Source organism: Hypomesus nipponensis, chromosome 5, assembly GCF_054491055.1.
Source record: "Hypomesus nipponensis isolate SF chromosome 5, ASM5449105v1, whole genome shotgun sequence".
Taxonomy (NCBI): Eukaryota; Metazoa; Chordata; class Actinopteri; order Osmeriformes; family Osmeridae; genus Hypomesus; species Hypomesus nipponensis.
The window spans coordinates 14,567,417-14,581,195 of NC_140365.1; positions in this window are offsets into that span (position 1 = coordinate 14,567,417).

The window sequence follows — 13,779 nt, forward strand, 5'->3', positions numbered from 1 at the left end:
TACTCTTGTGCCACCAGAGCCCACCGCATAAGCCGCCGGTTCTGATTGTTAATCCTATTTAATAAGACGAGTGGGTTGTGGTCAGTAAAGACCTGTACTGGCTGAGAGCTGCAACCCACGTAAACCTCAAAGTGTTGTAGTGCCCACAACAAAGCTAGGCTTTCCTGCTCTATTGTGGAATACCTTGACTGACAGGGGTTGAACTTACGGGAGAAGAAGCTGATAGGCCTATTCACCCCCTCAACGTCTTCCTGTAACAGGGCAGCCCCCACGCCCACAGCACTGGCATCCAATTCCAGCTTAAAGGGTTTACTAAAGTCGGGGGCAGCTGAAACAGGTGCACTACAGACCAAAACTTTGGCTGCCTCAAAGGAAGCGTAACACTCGGGGGACCGCACAAAAGGTACTTTCGGGCTTAGCAGAGACGTGAGTGGCACCACAATGGTGGAAAAGTTCTTAACAAACGTGCGATAGTACCCAATCATCCCAGGAACCTATGCAACTCTCTGCGAGTGGTGGGAGCAGGGAACACAAGCATCGCCTCCACCTTACTAGCTAAGGGACGCACCTGACCCCGTCCCACCTGTTTACCAAGGTACATTACAGTTACCTTGCCGAACTCACATTTTAGCGAGATTGAGGGTTAGAGATGCCTCCTCCAACCGCTGTAACACTGTTCGCAAGGTGGTCATCCCAAGTAGGTGAATGGATGACTACGTTGTCTAAGTACGCGGTACAGTTCTTAACCCCTGCAAACGCAATCCTAACATGCCTTTGGAAAGTAGCGGGCACATTGCGCATTCCAAACGGCATGACAGTATACTGTGCAAAACTGTTAGGAGTCACAAAGGCAGATATCTCCGAGGCACAAGACATAAGAGGGACCTGCCAGTATCCTGCCAAGCATTTGATGAGGGCCACAAGGTCCTTAGTTTGACCGTCATCTAAGTGCTCGGTGGGAGAACCCAACTGTGTATGCATAACGGAATTACTCAACCTCTCACACTGCGGGAGTGAATTGCTGAGCTATAACCGTTCTCATCTTGTTCCTCCAGGTCGGAAGAGCACAGTACCACGGTGGCCACACTGGACTTGGTAGATTGGCTCAGAGCACCTGGACATGGAGAAGGTTTACGGACGTGATATGGCTTCAACATGTTGACGTGGCACAGCTGAGTCGTTTGTCTCCGCACTGGAGTACTAACTACGAAGTTGGTTTCACTGATTTTCCTGTCAACGGTCAGTTGTCCAGTGTAACGAGCCAACAGAGACGAGCCCTGAACTGGCAACAGCACTAGAACCTGGTCACCTGCTTTGAAACCGCGGCTCACTGCCGATTTGCCATAGCGCTGCTTCATGCGTTTCTGGGCGGACAAGAGAGACCCCTGTGCAATGGCACACGCGTCATGAAACCGGTTACGCATGTGGTGAACATACTCAAACACATTCTTCGGGACACCGGTAGGTGTGTCCGCTGAAAGGATATTCTCCTTCATTACTTGAAACGGAACAGGGCTGAAACCCAGTGACTCCTGCACATCTCCCTTACGGCGAACAACACGAACGGCACCCCCTCGTCCCAGTCAGCCTCGGTGTCCCTGCAATTCTTGCGTAGCATGACCTTTAGCGTCTGGTGCCACTGTTTCAGCGCCCCTTGGCTTTCCGGGTGGTACGGGTGTCAACAGCCTACTTGTATCCCTACTTTTGTTAACATAATTGGGTGTGCTCACGCCTTCGGCGAGCACAACCATTGTTCTGTCACATATATATTATTGTTATTATTATTGTTTATTTTCGCCCCCCTAAGGATCAGTCAATATTTGGACTACATTGACAACGTCGCTGCCAAATCTTTATCTTGTTCACGATTGTGTTGCTTCTATTGGGATTTACGTTCCGTTGCACAGTTTAGGAGGTTACAACGTTTTTGTGGCAAAAAGTACCTTTCGTCGACGAAGGGTACTCATTGCTAGCTACGACACCACGTCAGAACACGTTAGCAACGACGCATGGATACAACGTGCATAGATGTGCTGTTGCACAGCCAGTATCGTGCCGTGGAGTACAAGCAGCACATATACATTTAAGCAAATCAAGACTTGCATGTACAGTAAGTTATGTCACATTAAATTATGTAAATAAACTCAAGCTTGTGTGGTCTTCAATGCCACAGCCTAAACTTTATGTCAAAAGAAACATTCTCATTTGTGCCGCTTTCAAACAATCCCATAGACATATACAGGTTATATGTCTATGAACAATCCCCTCACGTGACGTTTGGTTAGCAACAGCAGCTTGCTCGTAGCAAACTTCTTTTGAATCAGCCATTTCCCCCAAAATTAATGTCAAACTTGTTTACGTTTTTGGGGACATATTTTCAGTTAGCAGACGGTACTGTTTGAATTGTGATTCCATCCTGAAATACTGCCGGTGACATCGTTACAGTAGTTTGTTTCAAAGGGGGTTTGCTCGTTTCAAAGGGAGTTCTTAATGAATTATGAGTAGACTAAATGCTTGAAAATATCATTGGAAGGGAAAAACTTAAGGGGACGGACCCACCTGCAAGCGAGCACACTCTACAATTTCCCCAGAAATTGTACCCTCTCTAGTTTAACATAATTTTTCCCTACCTGAACATTGCCAGTGGTTGGTCAGTTCTGGTGGAAAAGATGTTCCTGTTCTTGAACAAAATATGTATATTTTTACTGAAATTCAAATAACATATTTTAATTGTTAGCTAGCTAACACAGCTAGCAACCGTTGCTACGCCTAACAAAGAAGACAATCACTGCCACCGCTACATCGCTCTACTATTATGTGGACAGAGCTAGCTAAGTCGATAAGGCACCTAGCTATAACTATCTACCCTCACCATTATGCCATGCCGGTTTTACCATTTCCATTTAGTGAGACGACACCTGAAGTGAAGCCAGACCATTCAAGATATTACCCATACCTTTGGATTTACAGAACTGCTTCAAATTGAAGTCAAGGTTATTAACGCTTTGTTAATATCGGCAATTTAAAGTTGGAACTAACGTGTCCAGACCAAGACCCATTCAACACGGTACACAATACCCAAACCCAGATATTATAATTTATGTAATTCTTCAATATTAAATCAAACCACTACCACTAGTCTGTTCAGGTTTGTGCCAATACAACACAACACTAGCTAGCTGATGACAATATGCCACACTGATGTCGTCCTTTTAATATTTTTCCAGCTAGCTAGCCGGCTAGCTAGTCACTTGGCCTACAGTTGTCAACTTAGAGACCGGTGATAGCCAACATACCACCTAGGAAGACGTAGTGGTGGCAGTGATTGTTAGCTTTGCAGACGAGTTACACTTCCCATGAGCTAAAGCAATGTTTACAAAGGTAACTTCAGCGCTACGTCGCAGCTGTCAGAATCAGAAGGGATTTAATTCGCCATGAATGTTTGCACAAACAAGGAATTTACTTTGGCAGGAAGGTGCATAGGCCTACATTAAACATATAGGAATCTTGAAACTTAAATATGTGGTCTAACTATACAGAAGGAGCAAAGTCTAGCTAATACTAAGGGGATTTAGAATAAAAAATAAAATATAAACATAAGTAGCCATAATTACAATCTAACCTAAAAATACAGATAGTGCAAAGAGAAGGATACAATATCCAAAGAAAAGGATATCCAAAGAGAAGAATATCAAAGATATCAAAGACCAAGTCCCTAAACTTAGGCTACTAGGTCACCGCCATCACTCCCATTGGGAACCAATGATAAAAACACAGAGACGACACAGACATTGTGGGCAAAGCTTGTCTACATTGTATGCTTTTCGGCACGATGCCACTGTCAGCCCCCATACAGGTAACTCTACAGCTATCCCCTTAGCACAGGTACGGGACACCCGCGGTGTTATCGCCCTGGTTTCCAGACTACCTGGTTTCTGTGAGCATGCGAGCTGCACGTTCACCTAACAACAGCAGCTGCCGTTGGCCTCTATCACCAGATTTGTCACAAATTCACAACATTCAACATTATTGACAAATTTCAAGTTGCATCTCGTATTTGCTCTTGTAGGCTAAGAAAATAAAACAGTTGCAAGCTGGCATGAAGTGGGATTCAATCAATCGACTAGAGCAAAAATACATGACTGTTGGTCCGTTGAAGCTATTCAGGCTCATGGATGAAAGGAGCTTGTAGTCACAAATTTATTGGCATTTAAGAAACATTTAGTACGGCCTGGGTTCATCGAAAACAGCTGGTTATCACGGGCACTCCAGAAAATACCCGAATGTGTAGGCTAATTGCGTAGGCCTATTTGGGGTTGTCTTGAGGCAATAGCCAAATTTCCCACAATACTACATCCCTTATGAAACTACATCTTACAAATTAGCCTACTTAAATCGTCACTGTGAACCCAGACAATAGGTTACGATCAAAATACGCTCAACCCTAAAGGAAGATTCTTGTTGTGGCTTTCTAAACTTGCCTTCTTCCACAAAAACACGGTGCTTGATAAGTCTCAAACCATTTAAGACTTAGCACATATCCGCCCAAGTACCTCTACAAAATCTACAATGTGTGCCAAAATAATACATCCTGACAAGCCATGCTGATCAATTTGATCTTCATTGTTTGTGTTAGTTAAAAGTATTGTTTGAAGATGGTCACACAAAGGACAGTTGACCATTTGACTGGTCAACCCCTGTGGCTTTATTATCTATTGCTCTGGAGAGAGATGCCACATCAAAGCATTGTGAGACAATTGGTATAGAGATTTATTATTTTAAGCTGACACTAAGTTGAGTTAGCCAATCACAGAGTTTGCTACATTTATTGATTGACCTTACAGAATGTCATTGATCTAAAGTTTATATAAGGTTGAGCATGTGTGATAGTCTCTATCACTCTTACCAACAATCTGTGTGGATGGCACCTCCTTCGTTAATGACTGATCAGCAAAGCTTTGTTTAATCATATGTAATTGTATAGTCTTAATAAATTAAATTGAAACCGCCATCTTCGACTATATTCAATCTACACAGTCCAGCTAGAATTTTCTTTGACAAAGTCTCAAAAAATAAATAAATGTGGCATTAGGAAATAAAAGTCCCATGAAATAAATAAATGTTGTCTTTACAAAAACGTCATTTTGAAATTAATAATGTATTTATTTATTGATGTTGGTAAATTGATTCAGCTATATAATTATATAATTCTATATTTGTATATTTATTGTCATCTTTTTTTAATTTCAGAATTTTTTCATAGCCATATTTATTTATGTATTTATCTATTTATTTACCTATTTATTTAATTATTTAATTTTGACTAACTCGGCGTTCCATAAACTATGACATTAATGCGATTAATCGCGATTAAATATTTTAATCGTTTGACAACACTAGTTTAAACAGATGACAAGGCTCTTGTTTACACTGATAGCAGATAAGAGTGATGAAATATGTCTTTAACAGAAGAGGGAGCTGTTCTCTAAAAATCATGTTACCAGTCAAAACCAAACCTTTGAGTGGTAGGGTTTGTATGGAAGCAAATCGTGACCAAAATTAAAATGCATTTCCAGAAATGCTTTTTCATTAAAAAAATGTGGCTGCATTATTTGACTCATGAATGAAATTAGTAATCAATCATCCTATTTGCATTTTCTTTTTCAAGACTGCACATGTTATGCCATAATCAAAAAGAAAACAAAGTGGACATTGCTTTTTCGTTTTCGTGGTCTGCCCGCAAAGTACTGCCCTTAATTCAAAAACGAAAAAGCAATCTGAGTAGCGCAGCAGAGTGACGTCAGTAGCCGCTCTTCTTCAGCTGCCTGCTGACCGAGCTACCCATATTGTTAGGTAGGGGGCGGTGGCCTATGCCGAACAGCTCCGCTATTTCCTTTATTTTTAAACCATTAAATAAATAGCTTTCAATGGACTCGAACAGGATGTTGATGGTTGGCTCCACAGCCTCAAACTATGTCAACCTCATTATTGTGTAAATCTGTGACGGCAGAGTATGCAGCCAAGCTCTCTATGCAGGGGCGGAGCAAGGGTTGTGTCTCAGGGGGGGCGGAAACTGATTGGGGGGCCCCCTGTCATTAATATTTTGCAGTGCTATAAAATATAACAATAAAAGTAACCAATGGCAACTTCTATTGTGAACAGCACATTTTAGCTTAATAAACGTGTTCAGTCATCATAGCCCATAATGTGCTAACAAAACATAGGCCAGTAGGCTCACATTGAGCATTTATTAGTACACACAGTATACTAAAGGCCTACACAAAACCATGCATAAAATGGGCCACTCCACAGAGACTGCCCTCATTTCAGTCACCACTGCCCTCAAGTCTGCCAGAGCGGCTTCGAGGTCATCCGTCATCATTCTGCTGGACCTTTCTGCAGCGTTTGACACGGTTAACCACCAGATCCTGCTCTACAGACTTTCTGAGATGGGTATCACTGGCACTGCACTCCAGTGGATCTCATCCTACCTCTCGGGAAGATCCTACCAGGTCTCCTGGGGAGGCAAACTGTCTGACCCTCACCAGCTCTCCACCGGTGTCCCACAGGGCTCCGTCCTTGGACCCCTCCTCTTCTCTCTGTACACCACCTCACTTGGACCAATCCTCACCTCCCATGGCTTCTCCTACCACTGCGGCCCGCCTGGTCTACAATCTACCCAGATGCTCCCATGTTACCCCGCTCCTCATCTCTCTCCACTGGCTACCCATCAATGCCCGTATCAGATTCAAGACCCTGGTACTGAACTTCCGAGCAGTGAACGGGACTGCACCCGTCTACATCAAGTCTCTCCTGCAACCTTACACCCCCACCCGTCACCTACGGTCTTCTTCAGACAACCGCCTGGTGGTCCCACCATTCAAGACTGCCTGGTCCCAACACAAGCTCTTCTCCTGCCTGGCCCCCCAATGGTGGAACCAGCTCCCCACCTCCATCAGGGACACTGACTGTCTCCCCACCTTCAAGAAAAGGCTCAAGACGCACTTGTTCCGGGAGTACAACGGCACTTAAGAATGCTTGGCTGGACTTGTTAGTTAGTTTCCTCCAGGATCACAATGACTCTTATTAAGTGACTCATTGCTCTTTTAGGTTAGATATAATGAAGCTAAGTCTTGTACTCGCTGTGAAATTTTTTACTGTTGATTGTTCTTCTACAGGTACAGTCCTGCACTTTTGTGGTTTATGTTGCTTTAATTTGTAACTTGTATAACTGCATGGCTCTTATGGGTCTTCCCTTTTGGCACTTGTTTAGCTTTTTCACAATGTATGCTTCATGTTTTGGCTACTTGCAATGTTTGGGACAACCTCGTTGTTATGATCAGTGACCTATGCTCTTTTGTAAAGCTCTCTCTTGGAAGTCGCTTTGGATAAAAGCGTCTGCTAAATGAATAAATGTAAATGTAATGATCTGTCCATTTACCAAATACATTATATTCAAATTCAAGAAGAGGTCATAAGCCCCCCAAAATGAAGTTAAATACAGTAGCCTATCCTAACAGTGACAACTTATAATAAATAAACATAGGCCTATATAACAATTCTTTTAGCAACAATTTGGGTCGAGCTACACGCGCGAACCAAGCTCCCTTGAAGAAAAACAAGTGCGCAACACACACACGTGACGCACACTGCAGTAGGCCACCTACAGCCGGCATGCTACAATTGAACTAAAATTCCATTAGACTATAATCATTTTCTTTTCCGAACTGACATGTATCGGGATATTCAAAACCAGCAAACTCATAGACTAAAGGTCGAAATACAAACACATTATTTAACTTTAGTTTTACAAAGGCAGAATATAGCCTAAGCTATATGCAGACATGAAACATAGGCCACAACAAATGCCCTTGCCTATTTAAATCATAATCTGTCTGTTCTGATTGTTAGCAAATCTGGCAATTACTTTGTTAATGTCAATCTCGATGTCCCTCTCGATGCACAGCAGCGCAAAGATGGACAGCTGCTCCTCTTCCATGCTTGATTGCAAGAAACTCGTTATCAATTTCAGACGGCTGAAAGTCCTCTCTGCCACTGCTTATCGGAATTGTCAAGTAAATGCGATAGAGAATGGAAAGGTTGAGGAAAGCACGGTCCATGTCGTTATCAATGAGAAATGGTAGGATGCTGTGTGTGTTTAGTTCATGTTTTTCCATGCTCAGCTCACGGTACATAGTAGTCTACGAAATGTAACAAATTCGTCAACCACATCATCGGCCTTAAACATATCCTCCGAAAAGGACTCCGCAAGCGCTCTAACTTTCCGAGCAGCATTGGGGTGACAAAAACGTTTCGGAAAATGTAGGCCTATATGCTACATTTAGTAAAATTGTCTACCATGGATACAATCAACGTTTTGTTGCGAGAGAAATTATGAAGATAAAATATATACATCGCGGGCCCCCTCGGGTGCGGGGCCCGGGGTTTTCGGCGCTCCCTTCCCTACCCCCCCCCCCCCCCTCCGCTACTGTCTTATTAGATTCTACCTGCTCAGCTAATTCTAACAGTGTTTGCACAATTTGAGGGAGCGCCATTATCTGTGACGCGTTCTCTAAAAATCCGGCAATTCAATCAATTTTCCGGCACATTTGCAATGTATTTTTAGGTTTGATTGTAAAGGATGGCTACTTTATATTTTATTTTGTTTTCTAAATCCCCTTAGTATTAGCTAGACTTTGCTAATTTTTTATAGTTAGTCCACATATTTAGGGTAAGGGTTAAATCTATCAATAAATATATTGCATACATATAAATAATTTTTCTATTAATTTACTATAGTCTTTTATTTTCTACATAATTTATTTCTGTCTGTATTTACTTATTTCTGTGTACATTTATTTCTGTATTTCTTCATCATTAAGCAAATTAGGGGGCTGGATCAGGGCGGGATCAGGGCAGGACGTTCAGCCAAGCATTATGCCATAACAATGAAGACCAGATAGATTAGAGACGTAAAGTCACAGTAAACATGTCTAGAGGGGTATTGAAGCTAGGCCTACCAAAGGCAGCTGATCAAACTATTGATATCTGGTCAGATGATATGTGGATATTTTCAAGTGTGTAGCCTACTTATCGCGTACACGGCAACCACAAATTTAGATGAATTTAGCTCCAGCTAGCAACGATCTGTCAGACGAGTTAAACTAAGGAACTCGTGTAAACGGAGACGCAAAAGCATATTTCAGCCTTTAGACGTAGCTCTAATAATTTTAATCCAATGTTGTAACATTAGGCAGGTCAGGGCCGGTGTTGTATCACCCGATGCATGACTCTCTGGATTGGCACCCCCTCGCGGGAGCGCGCGCGATCCTAAAATTCGTCATTCAAACGGTATACGCGAACCAACATTCTTGCTCCACGACATCGCATTCTGAGGAAATATACCCCAGTATGATCATGATTATTGCTACACAAAATGTATTTTGTGTAGCAGGTTCAAAGTATTTCACATGGCATGGCTCTTCATACTAATGTATAGGTTCAAAGGCATGCGATTTTAATGCAGTTAGCCTGTGCGTAGGGTGGGTTACTCAGACAGGTTGAAAACAACAGCCTTCTGATCCAGAATCAGCTGTCCTGAAAAGGGACCAAAGGTTCACATGCCTAGCCTACAAAAGACAAGTACTAAAAACAATGTATCAACCATGTATCAACATCAAAAGAACCATCAAATCCTTTTTTTAAATAGGAAATATTATTCTTATTGTTACAGGATTGTATTCAGGAGGAGCAATGTGGTTTTCGTCCTGGCCGTGGAACAGTGGACCAGCTCTATACCCTCTGCGGAGTCCTGGAGGGTACATGGGAGTTCGCCCAACCAGTCTACACATGTTTTGTGGATTTGGAAAAGGCGTTCGACCGTGTCCCTCGGGGGCTCATGTGGGGGGTGCTCCGAGAGTACGGGGTACCGGATTCCCTGATCGGGGCTGTCCGGTCCCTGTACGACCGGTGCCAGAGTTTGGTCCGCATTGCCGGTAGTAAGTCGAACTTGTTTCCGGTGAGGGTTGGACTCCGCCAGGGCTGCCCTATGTCACCGATTCTGTTCATTACCTATATGGACAGGATTTCTAGGCGCAGCCAGGGTGTTGAGGGGGTCCGGTTTGGTGACCTCAGGATCGGGTCGCTGCTTTTTGCAGATGATGTGGTCCTGTTGGCTTCATCGGGCCGTGACCTTCAGCTCTCACTGGAGCGGTTCGCAACCGAATGTGAAGCGGCTGGGATGCGAATCAGCACCTCCAAATCTGAGGCCATGGTTATCGACCGGAAAAGGGTGGAGTGCCATCTCCGGGTCGGGGAGGAGATCCTGAACCAAGTGGAGGAGTTCAAGTATCTCGGGGTCTTGTTCACGAGTGAGGGAAGAATGGAGCGCGAGGTCGACAGGCGGATCGGTGCGGCGTCCGCAGTGATGCGGGCTCTGCATCGGTCCGTCGTGGTGAAGAAGGAGCTGAGTCAAAAGGCGAAGCTCTCTATTTACCAGTCGATCTACGTTCCTACCCTCACCTATGGTCACGAACTATGGGTAGTGACCGAAAGAACGAGATCGCGAATACAAGCGGCCGAAATGAGCTTTCTCCGCAGGGTGTCCGGGCTCTCCCTTAAAGATAGGGTGAGAAGCTTGGTCATCCGGGAGGGGCTCAGAGTAGAACCGCTGCTCCTCCGCGTCGAGAGGAGCCAGCTGAGGTGGCTCGGGCATCTGATTAGGATGCCTCCTGGACGCCTCCCTGGTGAGGTGTTCCGGGCACGTCCCACTGGGAAGAGGCCCCGGGGAAGACCCAGGACACGCTGGAGGGACTATGTCACTCGGCTGGCCTGGGAACGCCTCGGGGTCCCCCAGGAAGAGGTGGTGGAAGTGGCCGGGGAGAGGGAAGCCTGGGCCTCCCTGCTTAGGTCGTTGCCCCCGCGACCCGATCCCCGGACAAGCGGCAGATGACGACGACGATTCTTATTGTTCAAATAAATAAAATAAATGAAAAAATCTAACATAATAATCCCTCACCTACCATGGACTGTTCTGTTTTCAGACCTGTCCACCCTATACATACACATGTATTGGTATTCAATTTATGCTATTAAATGTACATAATGCTGGCGTAGAAGGATAGAAACGTATGCGAGGGGAGAGCATTTCATGGCATGTTTCCCATTAGATGTAAGTGCAATGAACCCCCTGTTAACCCTGACCAGGACAGTGTGACATGCCTGAAACTTACTGTGGTTACTCATACTAGTGCCCTTAGTGTACAGTAAGAATCATTTGATGCTGGGATATACAGAACAGACAATAGAGGGGGGGTGCATCTCACGACAGGCTTAATGCACCCCCTGCTAATCCTGACTAGGACAGTGTGACATGCCTGAAACTTACTGTGCTTACTCATACTAGTGCCCTCAGTGTACAGTAAGAATCATTTGATGCTGGGATATACAGAACAGACAATAGAGAGGGGGTGCATTTCACGACAGGCTTAATGCACCCCCTACTAACCCTGACTAGGAAAGTGTTACATGCCTGAAACTTACTGTGGTTACTCATACTAGCCCCATATTGTGCAATGCACACACTCTGTGAATAACAGACACTATAAAATTAAAGCTATTGAATACAATTAAATAATATAAACCTTTTATTATTTGCAATGCTGTTGCAGTCCCATATTACCTGCTGGTAGGTATTTTGATTTTGGGAAACAGTACAAATGAGCTGACAAGACAACCACTGTCCTGTTGTAGTTATTTGCATAACCAAAACAATCTAGTGTATGATAAATACGTGACTCCTTTTGTGTTTTTTTCTTTGTTACTAATGTTTATTGAGGTCTTCACAAAGTATTTCTTTCTGTCAAGGCAGTTCTGTATATCCTAGCATCAAATGAGTCTTACTATACACTGAGGGCACTAGTATGAGTAACCACAGTAAGTTTCAGACATGTAACACTTTCCTAGTCAGGGTTAGCAGAGGGTGCATTAAGCCTGTCGTGAGATGCACCCCCCCTCTATTATCTGTTTTGTATTTCCCAGCATCAAATGATTCTTACTGTACACTAAGGGCACTAGTATGAGTAACCACAGTGAGTTTCAGGCATGTCACACTGTCCTGGTCAGGGTTAGCAGGGGGTTCATTGCACTTACATCTAATGGGAAACATGCCATGAAATGCTCTCCCCTCGCATACGTTTCTATCCTTCTACGCCAGCATTATGTACATTTAATAGCATAAATTGAATACCAATACATGTGTATGTATAGGGTGGACAGGTCTGAAAACAGAATAGTCCGTGTTAGGTGAGGGAGTATTATGTTTTATTTATTTCATTGACTTAAACAATAAGAATAATATTTCCTATCTTAAAAAAGGATTTGATGGTTCTTTTGATGTTGATACATGGTTGATACATTGTTTTTAATAGTTGTCTTTTGTAGGCTAGGCATGTGAACCTTTGGTCCCTTTTCAGGACAGCTGATTCTGGATCAGAAGGCTGTTGTTTCGACCTGTCTGAGTAACCCACCCTACGCACAGGCTAACTGCATTAAAATCGCATGCCTTTGAACCTATACATTAGTATGAAGAGCCATGCCATGTGAAATACTTTGAGCAATAATCATGATCACACTGGGGTATATTTCCTCAGAATGCGATGTCGTGGAGTAAGAATGTTGGTTCGCGTATACCGTTTGAATGACGAATTTTAAGGATTTTGTGTTGAAAATAGCATCTGATATTTACACAGATAACAGACATCCTTCTCTGTGAGACTTCTGTCTCCCCTTCTTTTGGATGCGATATCAAGACGAAATCCTTCACTCTTTGAATCGCGCGCGCTCCCGCGAAGGGGTGCCAATCCAGAGAGTCATGCATCGGGTGATACAACACCTGTTCCGGCCCAAGCCTTTATGAAACTTAAGCAGAATTGATTTAGGGGCTCCCCTGTGACGCAAATATTATTGATTATTTTTCATCTTTGATTATTCACACACTATTAATCTAATGCACTAATTAGCAATGTTATTAGTTGTGTTGCTTACATGATAACATTGATTTATTTCGCCCTTATAAAGTTTTTAATTTTAACAGTAGCAAACCCAGATTGGTCATGTGATAATTTGAACTTTAAGTCTTAGGGCCCTATCTTGCACCCAGCGCAATTGACTTAGTCAACGACGCAAGTGTCATTCCTAGTTTGCACTCGACGCAAAGCCGACTTTTCCCTCCACAGACGCACGTCGAAATGACTATGCGCTCCCGTGGGCGGTTCAGCGAAAAAGGAGGCGTGTTCCGGCGCAAACGTTCCCTGGTGCTATTTTGCAGTTTCCGAAAAACCTTTCCGCCACTGACCGGGAAAAACGTGGATTAAAGCCAATGGCGTAATATTCAGATGCTATTTTAAGGGCGCAAGCTTGGTCCGTGCGCACTGCTGGCGAGGCCAGGGTCTTCTTTCTGCGAAGCTAAGTTACATTGTTTTGATTTATGGCGTGTTACATTTCTTCAATGATTATACAAATATTTTCATAAGAAATTTCTATGTAGCCTATGTGAACTTCATTTGTAACATTTCCATCGAATCAGAATTCGGTTTATTCGCCATGAAGCTTATGTTACACAAATATGCGATTTGCTGTGGTAGGAAGGTGCAAACAATAAACATATGCTGGTATAAATTAAGTACATTACTTAAACTAATTCTAAGAACTAAACAATTTAAAAATACAACAATAAAAAATATATATATATATGTAAAAATAAGAATAAGAATTTGAATG